The following is a 16,378-nucleotide window of genomic DNA, read 5'->3' on the forward strand; positions in this document are numbered from 1 at the left end:
TAAGGCGATAAAATTTACAGCTATTATATTTTCTGAAAAGTGACGAAACTGACATATGTATAAAGATAAGATATGTAGATAGATGTTAAGGAGGTATTTTCTAACTTGAAGGAGTTCAAAATAAAATGGGTACATACATTCAATATTGAATTATCGTTTGGTTATAATATATATATATATATATATATATATATATATATATATATATATATATATATATAAATAGCAAAATTATTATTATAGTGTGTTTTAAATTATTAATAATAAATTTATTATTCTTTATAATATTAGCTTAAATTATTTATTTAAATTTATGTGTTCAATTTATAATTTAATTATAATTAATTATTTCTAAAAATTATTTGGGCAATGGGTTTTTCTGGGAAAAAACTATAAACTTCAAAGTTTTTAATATTATAAATAATAATTTTTTTATTAGACCATTATATTTTTTATTATTATAATAATTTAAATTATTCATATTAATATTTTAATTATTTTTTCAAAATAATACATTAAAAAATTAAATAATCAGAATTTCTATAATTTACATTACATTTATCATGAAGAGTAAAATTGTAAATAAACATTATCAATCACATTATTATACACAAATTTTTCCCTCACGTCCACTTAAATTATATTATCTTTTCATTAATCCAACCAACCTCATATTCACCTACAAATCAATTCAAATCACTCTTTAATCCAAACAAAACGTTAATATTGATAATGAATGAATATAATAGGTCTATGTAGTTTACAATACCATGGGTTGAACAGTGAAATGTGTCGTCCTCGGGAAAAACATGTTCCATTATCCTGATGTTTTTGAGCAACATATGACGATTCTCATTATAGGTTTAATCAATCGTGTAGAAAGAAAGTTTCATCAACTCATGAATACCGTTTGAATTTTTTTTATTATATAGAGTAATAGAAGAGTATGTACTATTCATACTTTCGATCTCTCTTCTTTATTATCAAAAACACCAAATACACTTTTTTTCACACCACAAACAAATTTAGAGTCACGGGCAACAAAAGAGAATATGAAAACAGAACAATCGCACAAGCCTAAGAAAAAGGTAGCGTGCTGATGATGATCTTCTGTTCCAAATTTTTCTTCAACGTTAACGTTATAATATAATATAATAAATGGATAACAATATCACTATTGTTTTAAACGTTATAAACTGGAAAATAGTTTGATAAACGTACAAGTGCAGAGCCAAAAATCGAATAATAATCCTAAAAATTACAAATATAAAATATTTAACAACCAATAATATTAATGATATGATTATAATTTTATCAGACAAATATGAAAGGTGAGTGAAGTTTGAGAGTACGCACTCATGGAGTCCGAAACCTAAAAGACGAATTGTGAGAACTCATGTCGTAAAACAAGGTTCAATTTGTTTATTATCTTTAATAATTTTGTTCATATATATTTCTTCAAATGTAGGTATAAAAATTGGAATTCTTGACAAAATTTAAAAAAATTGAAAGAGAATTCTCAGAGGATATCATCCCCGTTCTTACTTTGGTGGTTAAGATTCAGTGTGAGTCCTGTGATTAGAAAGAATCCACGTGCTAGGATTCTTACTTGAAAAAGGAAACAAGTGTTGCACTTTTTGTTTGTTTAAGGATATTTTGGTGAATCTAAAGAAGAGATGCACATGAGAGAAGATATTGCAGCATAGATTTTTAAAGTGAATATGAAGAGGCAAAAAGGTTGTGTTGAGGCGCCACAATTGTTGTGGCCAATGGGTTTAAAATGAGTTGTGGATCTACCAGCTTTGGTTATTTTATTGTTTAAATAAGAAGACGGAAATGGGTCAAGTGTCTCCAAGATTCCCATGATTGAAGAGCGTTGAAACATATAATTTATATAATTTAGTGTTTGTTATTAATTAACGTACTATTTTCTTTTAAAAAATTAATAATTTATATTAAGTCACGTAAAAAAATAAAGAACAAAATTAAAAAAGTAGAATGATGGTATATATTTTTTTATAATTTGAAGCGTAATGGGAAAGAAGCAACGGTAAAAGTGATAAGGAGCATAAAAATATGAAAGGGACAAGTTTGGAAGTGCGAAGTGGCGCATGGTCTGTCCCAACAGCCAAACAAAACATGGGGCTGTTTTTCGTACCCAGACACGGAAATTGAATAAACCCTCCCCAGTAAAACAAATCAACAATATAAACTCCACCCGAGTTAGCTACAAATCGTAAATTTAAAGTTCTTCCACAATCAAATAAGTTATGTTTTCAAAGGGAAAAGAATGAAGTTTCCAAAGAACGAATATTCTCCCACCACATTGAGTTGTGGTAGTAAGTATCGGTTTAAATCTCGTTTATGATAGACTTTCATGTCTTATATCAAAATAGTGAAATTTATATTTAACTCAACCTTAATATCAACTATCACATACTCTTGTATTAAAGTAGTGAAATTTATCTATAACTCAACTTTATTAAATCGATTAAGATATATTTACATTCATTTATATACACAAATTTGATCTTAATAAATGTGATTTTTTATGAAAAAACTTATAATTAAATTTTTAAATATTACATATGATTATGATTATATTTCTAAGTATTTTGGATAGAATGTATATTGACCTTATATCTAGTTAACATGAGACTTCTAATACATTTTTTTTATGTTGAGACATATACATTTTCCTGAACATAAAATTAGATACTAATAGATGATTTGATAACAATTCGATAGCTTGTAGAATAATAAATTTAACAAATAATAAATTTTGTGAGGACAATCTAATTCAGGATTCTAATATCATGTTAAAAAATAAATTTTAAATTTAATTCAACTCTACAAAATTAACTTGTAATATAAGATTTGCATTTATATATATATATATATATATATATATATATATATATATATATATATATATATATTATAAACTAATTTTATTTCATGTTAAGAAATAAATTTTAAATTTAATCCAATTTTACAAAATTGATGTGTAAGGTAAATTTTGTATTCATATATAATTATATTATAAATTGATTTTATATTTACTCAATGTTTAGTGTTGAACCATAAAACATATAGAAAAGAAAATGCAGTGACATCTTAGATGGAAATGTGAAAAGAAAATAAGAAAAAAAAAAAAGGAAATCGAAGAGTTGGAAAGGGAGAGGGGTAATGCGGAAGGTCGGGTTGGCTCTTAGAGAAGGTGTGGAGTCACCTTTGTGTTTATGTCTCTTTCTGTCTCTGTGTCACCCATTTTTACATGCATCTCAAATACCCCAAAATTTCAAACTATATTTATTCACCTGACGACATAATATATCACTAATATTCATTGAAAAAAACACACACTAAAAGTGCCAACAAAAAGATTCGCAGTTTTGCATCTCAGAAAATACATGGGATTTTTTCACTCACTTTCTCTCTTTCACAACTCCAAACGTACGAGGATACCACAAAAACCACATCTCTTTTGTTTGGCCTTGGATATTTTTCTTGTCCATTCCTGCTAACTCATCATAAGTCACAACTGTATCTTTTTGTGAACTAGTAATAGATATCATCATATCCAATACTGGAAAAATAGTGCTTATATTCAGTCTCTGTCAATATTTGTATTTGGAAATTCATTTTCAATAAATTGTATTCACGGTTCAGATTCATTTAAATCAAATTAATATGTTTTCTCCTATTGGTGAAAATGGATTGCGATTCAGATATGGTTTCTTCTCAGTCTAACAAATTAACTTTTGTGTGATATTTATATTCCAACAAAGATTTCCTAGAAAATTTTTACAAGGTAGTTTCTTTTATTTAAAAAATTAAAATATTGTGCGATAAATATATAATCTGTATAATGGTTTTTTAAAAGAAAACGAAATTAACTTGATTACTTATTAAAATTATAAAATTATAAAATTTGGATGTTTTTATGTTCTCTGCTCTATTAACAAATAAATTTAATAAATTCGAATTTTCTTATTCAAATAAAAATGTTTTAAAATTAAATAATTTGATTATCCATATCAATGTCACAAATGTTAAAAATAAAAATTATAGTGAGGTATACGAAACGCAGAGGTTAGTTAAAAATTAATCAAGTGAGGATTATATAAATCAAAAAGGTACTAAATTCATCGTTTAGAATTTCTAGTCAACATATATAATAAGAAGCTAATTATTGTACTTTGTCGTTTTCTTGTTAATAAATGTCTCTCCTCCTACTTTTTCCTCTTGTATTTTAATTAAAAGCTAGAAAGTTAATTAGTCCACATAAATTATATCATTTTATTGTCACGTACAAGCGAATTAATTAATGTATCAATATAAGACTATTTTAACTAATTGATAATTTTAAAATAAACGATGAAATATTTTTAAAACCCATGGAAAATATCTCAGGTGATTAAATATTGTTTCCGTTGCTTCTAGTGGATTCTTCTTTAAGATGTTATTTTATAAGAAAGTTTAAGCTGAGAAGAAAGTATATATATGAAAGAGTTTCACACAGACACCAGCTAACCTAGTTGAAGCCATGTTGCTACTAGAATATACAACAACAGACTTTAATTTTATTTTTTAATTTCATACTTCCTAATCAAATAGAGTAAGAAAGCATTTTTAATGTTGGTTTTAAGCAAGTATTTTAGATTAGAAGTTTCACTCAGATTTCATCAAGGATTAATAGGAAATAGATCTTTTACAATGAGCACCATTGTATAAAATGAAGGTTTTTTTTTTTCTCAAATAAAAAGAAAAAATATGACTTTGAAAAAAAATGTTTAATTTTAAGTATTTCACAATTTTAGATATTTTATTTAAAATTCTATTAGAAATCATTATATTGAGTATTCAAAATATTTTTTATTTTTATTTAAATACCTACCATTTTATTTTTTCAGTTAATGGATGATGTAATTGTTACTTCTGTTTTTTTTTCTCCAACTTACAAATCAATTAGTTTTTTTGTTTTCCTAATCTTCTTTATTGTTTAATGAATTAAAGACTAAAAAATAAATAATATTACTTCATTTTATTAATGACAAAATCAAAAAACCCAAGCTTTAGATAAAAACAAAAAGATGTTTTAAATACTCAATATATACATTTTTTTAAAAAATCAACTAAAAATATTTAAATCTATACAATATATAAAACTTGATTAATACACATACTTCTTGTGTAAATTAAAGCACCATTTTTTTCTTGTAGATTTTTATAGAAAACTTTGTTGGATTCTAAATTCTAATGGGTTTCTGATGTATAGATCCGAAACCCAGACTTGCGGATGGGCCTAGATTTTTGTTGCGTTTTTAATACTTATTTCTTCCACAAAATACTTTATTTCCCTCAATTATATTTTCCTAATTGTATTTTAAAAGAGATAACTTGAAGATCCATATGAAAAAGACTATCTCATACTTAAATCAATAAAGAATATAAATCATACAAATATGTATAGTATTTAATGTTGAGAAGAAGAGAAGAAGATAATTAATATATGATAATAAGATAATTACAGAAATACATGGATGAGTAATCATATTAACTGAACTTGGATTGGACCATCACGATCTGGACTTCATGTTTGGAAGTAAATTTTTTTGGGCCTTGACCCATTTTGGGCCGATTAGGTACATAAGTATTTGTGAACTACTCCATTAATGATAGTCTTAATTCATATTGTGCATCTTTCAATTCAAAAATCCAGTTTTGGTAAGACTTAACTCCTTGGTCATGATTGCTTTCTTAGAGTGTGAATTAACAGAAAACAAAATCTTTACCATTCACATCTTTTGCTCTGAAAAGTCAACCAAATTCGGTAGCAATAAAGAAACTTCAATATGCACTGATTTTTTTTCAGTTAATCAGCAGATACTACTGAATCTCTTGAACAAATAGCTGAATTTATAGGATTATTTGTTTTTGGATACATAGTTCTGATAATCCATTTCATGGAAAACGAAAGAAGAGAGAGGAATGAAGAGATTGGGAGTGTGAAGAGAAACCCTAACAACGCAAATGGGGTGGTGATCACAGTGTACAAGGAAGAAGACGGAAGAAGAAGAGTATCAGAAGATCCCACCAACAAAACAAAGCCACGTGGCATTGGCCATGATCGTCGTGTTCTGCTTCTTGCTTACTCTCGAAAGCTCAGAAATGAAGCCTGCAAAAAGATTCCATTGCCGGAAACTAAAACCAAGGTAATGATAATAACTTATCGTGTTTATCTCTTGTTTCTTCAAGTGATTCAGAGAATTAAGAAGAAGAAAATTAGAACTTTTAAAATTTAGTTGGAGGTTGCACGTGCACGATCAATCTGGTGGCGCTCCTCCTTAACCAAAATGTGCAGAAATGAAGGATTTGCATCGAAACAAAGAACCCCAAATGAATTCCCCTTGTTGGTAACATCATATTTACCATTTGAATTCACTGTTTTTTCTTACCTTAATGTTGTGTTTCACTGTGTTTCTGTTTTGTGTGCAGAGTAAAATTAAGAACGCGTTGAAAATGTTGTCGTGCAAAGAAATGTAGCCGCGAAAAGAAGGAAGATTGAGTTAACCCTTATTTTCTGATTTAGTTATCCTCACATCTCTTATTTGAATATTTTTTACTATAATCCACATATTTTATATAATAAGACTATTTTGAAGAATTTACATTTGATCTTTGAATTTGATGAGCTTAGAAATAGTTCATGAACTTTACTAATTGACATTTTAAGTGTGATGGAAGAATCCACACTTAGTAAACTTATAAGAATTTGTAGGATTTAACGCAACAAAGCAGGTTTTTGACCCGTTTTTTTTAATTATGTGTTAAGAAAAATATTAAATAATTATTATATTTAAAAAAGTAAATATTTTATATAATATTATTAATTGTTATAAAATAATAATAATAATAGATATTCATTAATAATAACTATTTTATATAATATTATTAAGTGTTATGAATTCCGTACAAAATAATAATAATAATAGATATTCATTAAAAATAATAATTTAAGTAATAATAATAGTAATAATATAATAATAATAATATTACTAATAATAATAATAATAATAATAAATATCAGTGAACATACAATGGTATCGGTATATGTGTGTTCGCATTTTTTAATTTTCAAGAAATTTAAGTTAAGATCAATAACAAATTTATAATTAATTTTTAAAATAGTTGTTAAATGTAAAATTAAAACAATATGATATATAAAAAAACGTTTTTAAATTAATGGTTTAAGACAAAAGAGGTTTTTATAAAGTAAATTATTTATAAAATAATTAAGGGTAAAACTGGTATTATGAAATGTGGACACAAAAGAGGAAATCCTCTTTATATTCTTTATATATATATATATATATATATATATATTATATATTATATATATTGTTATAGATTTATTAATACTAATCACATTAATAATAATAATAATTTATTAATTCAACTTTTAAGTTATATATAAAATTAAAATAAAATGTAAGAATATTGTGCATTATGAATAATATATATAAAATCATGTTTATCAAGCTTATGTCAAAATTTGTTAACAGAAGTAGAGATATAAATACTTTAGTCAATATTTAAAATAAATTGGCTATATGGAATCATAAGAATATGAAGTTAAATGTAAATCATAAAAACTTTAACCAATATTTAAATAAGATGTTGGTATATTATGCATCATGGATAATGTACAAAATAAAAATACAAAACGTAGTCGATGATGTTAAAAATTTAACAAAAGCATAAATATAAAATTTTAAACCAATATTTAAAATTAATTGGCCATATAAAACCAATATTAATCAATATATAAGAGGTACATCTCATTGGATGATAAAAAAAAAATAGAATGACTTGTAAATTCTAAAAAATTGTACGAAAACTAATACGCAACTCACCATTTATTTGTCTATCTGGTTTGGCGTATGTTTTTCTTCAAGCCAATCACCTTATGCAAGTTATAAGGGTTGATTTTTGTAACTTATAATCAAATTTGTGGTACATAAGAAGTGCATCCTTTAGATGATAAAAAAAAAGATCGATTAACAATTTTTAAAAATTTTTACCAAAAATAAGACGCAACTTCCCACTTTTTTGTTATTATGCGCTACTTATTTGCCGATCTGGTTTGACCTATTTTTTTTTTCAAGCCAGCCACCTAGTGCAAGGAATAATAGTCAATTTTGGTAACTTACAATCAAATTCGGGGTACATAAGAGATACATCCATTTGCACGATAAAAAAAGACTGATTAGTAAATTTTAAAAATTTGTACGAAAACTAATACGTTACTCCATACTTATTATTTATTATGCCCCTGTTATTTGGCTACTTAATTTGGCCTTTTCTTTTTTTCTTTTTTTCAAGCCAGCCACCTAGTGCAAGAATTAAGGGTTGATTTTTTTGTAACTTATAAACAAATTTGGGATACATAAGAGGTACATCCCATTGGATGATAAAAAAAGATTGATTAGTAAATTTTACGAAAAAGTAATATGCAGCTCCTCAGTTATTTTTTCTTTCCTCATTAGGTGGCTGGCTTAATGAAAAAAATAGGCTAAATCATATCTCAATTTAAGAAAGGAACTGTATACATAGTACTTTTTGTACAATTTTTTTAAATATACTAATCAATCTTTTATTTGTTATTCAATGGAAAATATTTCTTATTTACCATAAATTTGCTTAGAAGTACCAAAAATAACCTTTATTGCTTGCATTGAATGAATGACTTGAAAAAAAAAAATAGGTCAAACCAGATTGTTAAATAAGATGGGAATAATAAAAAAATAATTGGGGAGTAGCGTATTACTTTGTACAATTTTTTAAACTTTGCTAATCAATAATTTTTCTATCATCCAAAGGATATACTTCTTATGTACACAAACTTGATTACAAGTCACAAAAATCAACCCGTATAACCTGCACGAGGTGACTGCCTTGAAGAAAAACAATAGGCAAAAGCAGATAGACAAAAAAATTGGGCATAAGAAACAAATAAGTGGGGAGCAACATCTTATTTTTCGTACAAAATTTTAAAAGTTATTAATCAATCTTTTTTTTATCATCCAATGGAATGTACCTCTTATGTACACAAATTTGATTATAAGTTACAAAAACAACTCTTATTATTTCACTAGGTGGCTGACTTGATGAAAAAAATAGGCAAAAAATCATATCTCAATCTAAGAAGGGAACTGCATACATATTACTCTTTGTACAATTTTTTTAAATATACTAATCAATCTTTTGTTTGTTATTCAATGAGAAATATTTCTTTTGTAGCATAAATTTGCTTAGAAGTCACAAAAACAACCCTTGTTACTTGCATTGAATGAATGATTTTAAAAAAAAAGGCCAAACTAGATACATAATAAAAATATAAGTAAAATGTTGCGTATTACTTTGTATAATTTTGTAAACTTTGCTAATCAATATTTTTTTTATCATCCAAAGGATGTACTTCTTATGTACACAAACTTGATTACAAGTCACAAAAATCAACCCTTATAACTTCCACTAGGTGACTGCCTTGAAGAAAAAAATTGGCCAAACCCGATAGACAAAAATGTTGGGCATAATAAATAAATAAGTGGGGAGCAGCGTCTTATTCTTATGTACCACGAATTTGACTATAAGTTACAAAAACAACCCTTATTTTTTCATTAGGTGGCTGACTTAATGAAAAAAAAAAAGGGCTAAATCATAACTCAATATAAGAAAGGAACTGTATACATAGTACACTTTGTACAATTTTTTTAAACATACTAATCAATCTTTTGTTTGTTATTCAATGGGAAGTAATTCTTATCTACCATAAATTTTCTTTGAAGTTCCAAAAACAACCCTTATTGCTTGCATTGAATGAATGATTTAAAAAAAAAAATAGGCAAAAGTAGATAGGTAAATAAAATGGGCATAATAAAAAAATAAGTGAATAGTTGCGTATTACTTTGTACATTCTTGGTCCTCATTTTCGTAATGTTTGTTATAGATGGTCCTCATTTTGACAGAATGTTTAAAATGGTCCTCATTTTTACCGAATGTTTAAAATGGTCATCATTTTCACAATTCGTGTTTTATTTGTTTTTTTTCTGTAACGTCGTTTAAATCATGAACGGAGCATAGTACATGTGACACGATTTGTATTAGGGTGTGTTACGTGTACTATACATATGACTAATTAACGTTAATTTTTTAATTTAGGGGAAATTTTGTAATTAGGAAATTTTCTTCATCTTCATCTTTCTTGAGCTCGGATTTGCAGAGAAAGCAACTAATACTTGTCATTTCATCATTGGATTATAGTTGTGCTCTTCATTTTAATTTTTCAGTTAAGCATATGCCGTCAGATTGGACATAACAGGAACAATTGCCCATATAAGCCTGTGGATGAGCAGACTGCAACACCTGCTGAGACTGCACCAGATGCCCAAACTGCTGAGAATGCACCAACTGCTGAAACTCAAACAACTCAACCACCAAGGAATAAGTGAAAAGTCAAGCAGCACCACTACCAACACCAGAAGAACCATCTCAGCAGTTTAGGATGAAATTACAGATTAGGAGGAGGTCATGATAGCAGCTACAAACGTCTTAGTTATTTTTTGGAATTTCTGATGTAGGATTCATTATTGATGTACTGCATTTTGACTTTCCTTAAACTTCGTTCAATTTCACTTTTGTCAAACATTGATGTAGTGCATTTTGATGAGGATGAATTAATGTTATGAATTTAACTTCTTCCAGACTTAGATCAATTTAATTTTTTTCCAAACTTAGATCAATATCATTTACTTCAATGTTCAGATTAAGATGTCATTTTGAACATGTTGGGACTAATATTAACATAATCAAACTAATTCACTTCTTCATTTAACAATAGTACAAAACAGATTGGACTTTAAAAGATTACACATAATAATAGTACGAATAATCCAATAACAACACAAGTGAACCCTATTACTAATTGCAGCCTTTTTTCAGCAACCTTGATTGACTTCTCCAAATCATTAATCTGCCTCATTTGTATCATGATGATACATCCTTTTCATCAACACCACCATTTGAAAAAGTTGCAGCCCACATTATTGGAACCACCATAAATCAATAAACCAAAAATTAAAACTAATTTATTATTAACACAAAAATAAAATAGATTGTACCCAAAATTTTCTACCAATATTCTTTGGAGTTCTTGTCATCCTCAAAGCTGTCATCTCTCCGCAGCTACAAATCGGGGTTAATCCATTTCTCGTTGAACCACCAACAGTGCATGAAGTGATACAACACGATTGTCTGTCTCCAACGATTACAACCAGAGGTAAAGGAAGAAGATTGGGACCGTAACATACCTATATAATGGGATTGCAGGAAGAAGAAGATTGCAGCAACACCAATTGGGAATGGAGGAACAAGATTGCCAAAACTCATCAATTGCCCAAACATTCCTTACCAAAACCTAGCTCACTTATTTATCCCCAAATATCTAATTACCACACCTGATAGTACACGTAACACGCCCTAATACAAATTGTGTCACCTGTACAATGCTCCGTTAATGATTTAAACGACGTTACAGAAAAGGACCAAATAAAACACGAATTGCGAAAATGAGGACCATTTTAAACATTCGGTAAAAATGAGGACCATTGTAAGGATTCTGTCAAAATGAGGACCATCTGCAACAAACACTACGAAAATAAGGACCATAAAGGTATTTAAGCCATATTTTTTTTATCATCCAAGTGTGGAGAAGCGTCTTATTCTTCGTAACAAGTTTTAAAGGTTATTAATCAATCTTTTTGTTATCATCCAATAGGATGTATCTCTTATGTAACACGAATTTGATTATAAGTTACAAAAGCAACCCTAATTTTTTCATTAGCTATCTGGCTTAATGAAAAAAGTAGGCTAAATCGTATCTCAATCTAAGAAAGGAACTGTATACATAGTACTCTTTGTACAATTTTTTTAAAATATACTAATAAATCTTTTGTTTGTTATTCAATGAAAAATATTTCTTATTTATCATAAATTTGCTTAGAGGTCCCAAAACAACCTTATTGTTTGCATTAAATGAATGACTTAAAAAAAAAAGGTCAAACCAGATATTTAAATAAGATGGGAATAATAAAAAAATAATTGGGGAGTTACGTATTACTTTGTACAATCTTTTAAACTTTGCTAATCAATATTTTTTCTATCATCCAAAGGATGTACTTCTCATGTAGACAAACTTGATTACAAGTCACAAAAATCAACCCGTATAACTTGCACTAGGGGCTGCCTTGAAGAAAAAAATAGACCAAACCAGATAGACAACAAAATTGGACATAATAAACAAATAATTAGGGAGCACCTTCTTTTTTTTCATACAAAGTTTTAAAAGTTTTTAATCAATCTTTTTTTTATCATCCAATGGAATGTACCTCTTATGTACACGAATTTGATTATTCAATTGAAAATATTTCTTATCTACCATAAATTTGTTTAGAAGTCCCAAAAACAACCCTTATTGCTTGCGTTGAATGAATGACTTCAAAAAAAATTACAATTGGCCAAACCAGATTATTAAATAAGATGGGAATAATAAAAAAATAAGTGAGGAGTTGCGTATTACTTTGAACAATTTTTTAAACTTTGCTAATCAATATTTTTTCTATCATCCAAAGGATGTACTTCATATGTACACAAACTTGATTATAAGTTACAAAAATTAACCCGTATAACTTGTACTAGGTGGCTGGCTTGAAGAAAAAAAATAAGTCAAACTAGATAGACAAAAAAATTAGACATAATAAACAAATAAGTGGGGAGCAACATCTTATTTTTCGTACAAAGTTTTAAAAGTTATTAATCATCTTTTTTTTATCATCCACTGGAATGTAATTCTATTATACACGAATTTGATTATAAGTTACAAAAACAACCATTATTTTTTCACTAGGTGGCTGGCTTGATGAAAAATATAAGCAAAATCATATCTCAATCTAAGAAGGGAACTGCATACATATTACCCGTACTATTTTTTTAAATATACTAATCAATCTTTTGTTTGTTATTCAAAGGGAAATATTTCTTATGTACCATAAATTTGCTTAGAAGTCACAAAAACATCCCTTGTTACTTACATTGAATGAATGATTTAGAACAAAAATAGGCCAAACTAGATAGGTAAATAAAATGGGCATAATAAACAAATAAGTGGGAAGCACCTTTTTTTTTCGTACAAAGTTTTAAAAGTTATTAATCAAATTTTTTTTATCATCCAATGGGATGTACCTCTTGTGTATCATGAATTTGATTTTAAGTTACAAAAACAACCATTATTTTTTAATTAGGTGGCTGGCATGAAAAAAATAGGCTAAATCATATCTCAATCTAAGAAAGGAACTGTATACATAGTACTCTTCGTACAATTTTTAAAAATATACTAATCAATCTTTTGTTTGTTATTCAATGGAAAATATTTCATATTTACCATAAATTTGCTTAGAAGTCCCAAAAACAACTCTTATTGCTTGCATTGAATGAATGATTTGAAAAAAAAAAATAGGCCAAGCAAATTGTTAAATAAGATGGGAATAATAAAAAAATAATTGGGGAGTTGCGTATTACTTTGTACAATTTTTTAAACTTTGCTAATCAATATTTTTTCTATCATCCGCAATTCTTATGTACACAAACTTGATTACAAGTCATCCAAATAAACCCGTATAACTTGCACTAGGGGCTGCCTTGAAGAAAAAAATAGGTCAAATCAGATAGACAAAAAATTGGGCATAATAAACAAATAAGTGGGGAGCAACTTTTTTTTTCGTATAAAGTTTTAAAAGTTATTAATCAATTTTTTTTTATCATCCAATGGAATCTACCTCTTATGTACACGAATTTGATTATAAGTTACAAAAACAACCCTTATTTTTTCACTAGGTGTTGGCTTGATGAAAAAAATAGGCAAAATCATATCTCAATCTAAGAAGGGAACTTCATAGATATTACTCTTTGTACAATTTTTTTTTAAATATACTAATCAATCTTTTGTTTGTTATTCAATGAGAAATATTTCTTATGTATCATAAATTTTCTTAGAAGTCACAAAAACATCCATTGTTACTTACATTGAATCAATGATTTAAAAAAAAAAAAAATAGGCCAAACTTGATAGGTAAATAAAATGGATATAATAAAAAATATGTGAAGAGCTAGCTTTGTACAATTTTTTAAACTTTGCTAATCAATATTTTACTTATCATCCAAAAGATGTACTTCTTATGTACACAAACTTGATTACAAGTCACAAAAATCAACCCTTATAACTTACACTAGGTAGCTGCCTTGAAGAAAAAAATAAGTCAAACCAGATAGACAACAGAGTTGAGCATAATAAATAAATGAGTGGGGAGCAGCGTCTGGTAGCATCTGCTGGTGAGCCAGAGGTGTTAAAGGTCAGGTTGAGGGTTCGATTTCCACTGGCAACAACCCACCTAGTATGAATGGATGGAGAAGGGTAGTATGAATGGACGGAGAAGGGTGATGGGTTGGAACCCACCTAGTATGAATGGACGGAGAAGGGTGATGGAATGACTTGAAAAAAAATAGGCCAAACCAGATTCTTAAATAAGATGGAATAATAAAAAAATAAGTTGCTTGATGAAAAAAATAGGCAAAATCATATCTCAATATATAAAGATGGGCACAATAAAAAAATTAGTGAGGAACTGCCTATTACTTTGTACAATCTTTTAAACTTTGCTAATCAATATTCTTGGTCAAATCAGATAGACAAAAAAATTGGGCATAATAAACAAATGTGGAACAACGTATAATTCTTGGTACAAAGTTTTAAAAGTTATTAATCAATCTTTTTGTTATCATCCAATGGGATGTAATGTACCACGAATTTAATTATAAGTTACAAAGGCAACCCTTATTTTTTCATTATCAATCTTTTGTTTGTTTTGGAATGGGTAATATTTCTTATGTACCATGAATTTGCTTAAAAGTCACGGAAACAACCATTATTACTTGTATTGAATGAATGACTTGATATAATGTACATCTCATTGGATGATAAAAAAAAGATTATTTAGTAAATTTTAAAAAATTATACAAAAAATAATACACAACTCACCTTTTATTTCTTCTTTGTGCCTCACTTAATATAGGATAATAAAATATAGTCCTTCACTTAAATAACTTATTGACCGAGAACAATTACATACTAAAAAAATTTCAAGCACATTAGATGATTATATTATTTTAACATTTATTTATTTATTAGAAAAAAAAAGTTCCTAATAAAAAATAAACATGAGATAAATATTCAATCATCTTTCGAGTGTCATTTTATAATCATCTAATAATTCATACATAAGAAATGACTAGGCCATAAATAATAAAAAGCTAACTAGTAACAGTATTCTAGACTCTGCCTTATGTCAAAAAGGAAATTAATGAGAAAAAGACTAATATAGTTATAAAAAGGTATAAATACACATTTGGTATCCAAACTTTTTTGGAAAGTTTAATTTGGTACCCTAATTTTCTGAAGAGATTTAATTTGATCATCTCCATTAAGTTGGAGTTAACACCCTGTCCGTACAGGACACGTGTCAAGCCATGAAATTTTAATTTTTTTTTAATTTTTTTTCAAAAAACATAATTTTTTTAAAAAAAATTTCAAAAACTGTCACGTATCGGTTTATGGCAGTGTAATAGTTGTTTTCAATTTAGTACCCTAATTTAAATTTTTGGTCCAATTTAGTACCCAAATTTTTTAAAATGATCCAATTTCGTCATTTCCTATTTGAGACCAAATTAGTAACATGTATATATTGGTTGTAATTAAGCTTATCTACTAATTTGGTCTCAAATGGAAGATGACGAAATTGGATATTTTAAAAAATTGGGATACTAAATTGAACCAAAAATTTAAATTGGGGTACTAAATTGAAAACAACTATTACACTGTCACGTGTTATGATTGTAAGCTGCCACGTGACACGATGATACGTGGCAGTTTTTTAAATTTTTTGAAAAAAAATAATTTTTTTTTGAAAAAAAATAAAAAAAAATAAAAAAATTCATGGCTTGACACATGGTGTTAACTCCAACTTAACAGAAAGGACCAAATTGAATCTCTTTAGAAAATTTGGATACTAAATTGAACAAACCAAAAATTTGGGTATCAAATTGAACTTTCTGAAAAAATTTGGATACCAAATATATATTTATACCTTATAAAAATGTTCAATGAGAACGAACTTTTTACCAGAGAAAAACCTAATGGACTATTGTGAGAAAAAAAATGATAAAAAATGAGATGACGTTTGTCATTTAAGATAATTGTCCA

Source organism: Vigna unguiculata, chromosome 9 (genome assembly GCF_037176805.1).
Source record: "Vigna unguiculata cultivar grain cowpea cultivar isolate G323 ecotype 2 chromosome 9, ASM3717680v1, whole genome shotgun sequence".
Taxonomy (NCBI): Eukaryota; Viridiplantae; Streptophyta; class Magnoliopsida; order Fabales; family Fabaceae; genus Vigna; species Vigna unguiculata.